Below are 3,980 nucleotides of genomic sequence, written 5' to 3' on the forward strand. Positions count from 1 at the left end.
CTCGCGGGAAAGCACTGCGCGTGACTCGCTGCGCACATCACACCCGGAGCTAGGGCGGTGGGTGAGCACAGCGAGCCGGGTGGGCCGAACCAACGCGCCGTCCGGAGGGGCAGCAAGAGGGCAACCCAGATTGGACCATCGGCGCCGCGGCCGCAGGGGGGACCGGGCGTTACCAACCCGTCTGGAGAGGAGGGGGACGCCGGCCTGTCTCGGCTGCAACACAACACCTGGAGGGCGCGAGACGCCGCCGTCGCCGCTGCTGAAGGACCGCGCTGAGGCGAGAAACCAGGTGGGGACTCCTGTTCGGGGTGCGGCGGGGTCTGGAAGACCCTTTATCCTCACATTTCAAATGATTCCTTAGGAGAAGGTCCTCTGTCCACCTATCCAGCACTCGACAGCCCCGCCCTTCCCTTCAGCTCTTTCCCTTAGTTCCCTCAGTTCCATCCTTCCGTTCTGCTTCGACCTCCTGGACCCACTTTATCCTCAGTCATCTTCCTGACCCTTCAGCTTTACCATCCAGTGGACCCTCACACTCAAGACTACCATCCCTTTGGGCGTCACCCCGGATCCGCCCCAACCGTCTCCTCAAACTGTCCCTTCGGAGACACCCTTTTATGCGCCCAGTAGTCACCGCTGTACTCCCATCTGTGACGGCCCTAGGGGAGCGCGAAGGCCCAACATCCAGCCCGGTGACAGCCGCGGGAGTCTCCGCACAGCTAGTCCCAGCCGGGTCCTCTGCGCCCTCTGTCCCTTTGGTCCCTAGTTCCCAGACTGATATCAGCCCCGGCCGGGTTGAGATCTCTCACATCCAGTTTTATCTCGGGAAAACCTTTGGTCTGGCAATTTGCCAGCCCCCTGCCACAGCAATGCCTGCTGCGAAGGGCACCGTGATCCCGTTGTCCAGGACTGGCTTGGGACAGCTAGCCTGGCCCTGTGGACACCGAGACACTGGCCTGGATGCAAGGACCTTACACTATTCATTTGTATCCCCAGCGCCCAGGATAGTGTCTGATGTACGGTAGCATTTAGTAAATATTTCATGGGTGGATGAATGAATGAATGAATGAATGAGCCCAATGCGGAGGCTGTGAGGCAGAGTGCTTTAGTGAGAAAGATGTCACTAAATACATGAAGGGGAGAAAAAGGAAAAACACGGGGGAAATTACTTGTGGTGCTCATATAGGGAGCATAAAACTGAATATATTCAGTCTCAATTCATGATATGAGTTTTCCACTTATGTTCTGTTTACAAAATAAGTCAGGGCTGGAGCTGGAGAGATTTTTATTGGTTTGTGCCTTAGAGGCTGCTCAGATAATCTTGAAAGAGCTTTGCCAGGGTGAACTGCTCCTCTTGCCCTAGAGACTAACTGCTACCTCTGGGGAAGAATTCTGGAGGCCAGCCACAGCCTTTAAAGCTGACTCAGTGTAGCTGGTCAGCAGATGCCTCAGGCAGGTTGGAGGAATGAAGAACCTCAGTTATTTTACCCTTTAGCTCCTGGATACCCGAAGTGAACCACCCCTACCTCAACCCATCATCTCAGAGACTGGAGGGATAGATTATCCCAGGCAGGCCTAGTGTGAGGCCTAAATACTACTCTACTATAATCAGGCCATATGGGCCATATGGGCCGTTTGTACCTCAGTAGACCAGAGTCAGACAGGGATTATGACTGCATGAACAATGTCAGTAATAAAGAAGAACATGGGCCTTTTAAAGATAAAATTGTCAAAGAACAGAAAGCCTGAAACCTGTTTTTATTGATTCCTAGGATGACTTAAACAGATTCAGTTTCCTGAAAGTAAGACAGGATTCAGAGACCTCAGTTTTAGCCCAGATTCCTTGGGGAAGTAGATAATATTGCTGAGTGATGAAACAATGGCTGGACAGCTGTGAGAGTTTATAAGCTAAGAAGTAGTTACCTGACTAGTAGTAAATCACATTATTGTAACTGGTGCTCAGAGTGCATGTCACCTTTAAATGAAAATAGCGATTGGAGTTTCTTTGGAGGCGGTGATATGGCTTACAGAAAGGGAGATCCTACCGCTGTCCCTGGTATTCTGTTACCTGTGCCACCACTCCTGCTGTATGGTCATAGGGCATTAACCACCATTGTTTCTCTTTTGTTTGAGCCAGGCCAAAATCTGATTTCCTCTGATTTTTTTTTTTTTAACGCCTATAGCACCTGGTATTCCTAGGTGGTCTCCCATTTGAGTACTAACCAGGCCCAACCCTGCTTAGCTTCCAAGATCAGAGGAGATCAGGCATGTTCAGGGTGGCATGGCCGTAGAGTCTCTGATGTTTATGTTAAGTGTTTAAGGTCTCCTTCTGAGGCCAGGTCTGCTGCCTAACAGGAGTCTGGTGTACTCTCATCCATTTCTAGCTTTGATTTATCCCTCTTCACTTTCTCTTTTTCCTACCTTCTGACCTATCTTTATAAAGTCTTGGATCATAGAAACCTAAAGCAGGGAGAGGCTCCTGAGTTGGATTAAGGATGGGCATGTAATCTGGAGACCAGTACTTTTTTTAAATTTTGGTAGTGTGTGTCTATACACACAGACACACACATGCACACCTTTATTGCTAGGAATTGACTACATGATTGTGGGGTGCTGGCTAGACAAGTCCCAATTCATTGGGCAGGCTGGCAGACTGGAAACTCTTGGAAGGAGCTGATGTTGAAGTCTACAGATAGAATTTCTTCTTCCTCAGGGAAACCTCAGTTCTGCTTTTAAGACCTTTCAACTGATTATATGGGGCCCACACAGATTATAGAGTATAATCCTCTTTCCTGAAAGTTGACTGATTGTAGATGTTAACTGTATCTACAAAATATCTTCACAGGAATGCTTAGATTAGTGTTTGATTGAATAACTCGGTACCATGGCCTAGACAAGCTGACACATAAAACTAATCATTACAGTTTGTCCTTGTCAATTTGGCAGTCATACGTATTTCCTTAAACCATACTTAATCTCCAAATAAAAACAATAGCAAAATCATACTTCCACCTAACATGATCTTGTTATCCTGCATATAACCAAAATTGTGCCAACTGTTTCCCCAAAGAGGATGCAGTCCTCTGGTGTTGTTCACTATTCTTGGTATCCTATAATTTAAATACTGAGATGTAAACTTAGTTTATGGCCATGCCACGCTGAATGTGCCTGATCTCGTCTGATCTCAGAAGCTAAGCAGGGTCGGGCCTGGTTAGTACTTGGATGGGAGACCACCTAGGAATACCAGGTGCTATAGGCGTTAAAAAATAAAAGAGATGTAAACTTAACTATAATTAATACATCTTATGTTAGACGATAAGGGGAAAAGAGAGGGAAGAAAATAAAAATACTTGCTTTACATATGTACATATGTTATATATATATACACATTCATAAGAAAATAAAAAATACTCATAACTCTTTTACTACCTTCTAATGTACTACATAGTTTATTGTGTTCATTGTTCACTGTTATGTCCTATGCACTTAAAACAGTGTCTGGCACATAGGAGATGCTCATCAGTAGTGTTATTTTTTTAATTTATAGAATGGATAAAAGAAAGGAAGTGGTGTTAGTATTTTGTCTCCTTGTCTAGCATAAGTAGTTGATCTTGATTGACAATAGGAGGCAAACATCTGATTCCCATCCCGGGGGCTAGTAAACTTTAGTTAGCCCGGCTAGAGGCTTATGGATTTTATTGATCTTTCCAAAGGACCAGCTTTCGATTTTGTTGATTTTCTCTAATGGTTTCCTGTTTTCAGTTTCATGGATTTCTGCTCTAATTTTTATTATTCTTTTTCTTATGTCAGTTTTAAATTGCTCTTCTTTTTCTAATTTCTTAAAGTGGAAACTTAGATTATTGATTTTTGACCTTTCTTCTTTTCAATATACGCATTCAATGCTATAAATTTTTCTCTAATCACTGCTTTCATTGCATCCCACAAATTTTGATAAGTTGTGTTTTCATTTTCATTTACTTCAG

The 3,980-nt window shown here is 45.1% G+C and overlaps 1 protein-coding gene, 1 non-coding gene and 1 pseudogene across 4 annotated transcripts in view; 2 read left to right on the forward strand and 1 right to left on the reverse strand.

The window, feature by feature from the left end:
* Nucleotides 1–6: 6 nt before the first annotated feature.
* The window catches only part of RUSC2 (RUN and SH3 domain containing 2), a 49,000-nt gene continuing 45,026 nt past the window's right edge, over nt 7–3,980 (forward strand). For all 3 annotated transcript variants that reach the window (XM_023524022.1, XM_023524023.1, XM_011381473.2), the window contains exon 1: nt 7–289. The gene's annotated coding sequence lies outside the window, so the exon portion shown is untranslated. The remainder of the gene's footprint in view (nt 290–3,980) is intronic.
* Nucleotides 2,172–2,290, reverse strand: LOC111732262 (annotated as a pseudogene).
* LOC111732260 lies at nt 3,138–3,256 on the forward strand. Its single transcript, XR_002777475.1, has one exon. It is a non-coding gene; the product is annotated as a 5S ribosomal RNA (ribosomal RNA).

The sequence above is a fragment of the Pteropus vampyrus genome, unplaced genomic scaffold, assembly GCF_000151845.1.
Source record: "Pteropus vampyrus isolate Shadow unplaced genomic scaffold, Pvam_2.0 Scaffold436, whole genome shotgun sequence".
In the NCBI taxonomy this organism is placed as follows: domain Eukaryota; kingdom Metazoa; phylum Chordata; class Mammalia; order Chiroptera; family Pteropodidae; genus Pteropus; species Pteropus vampyrus.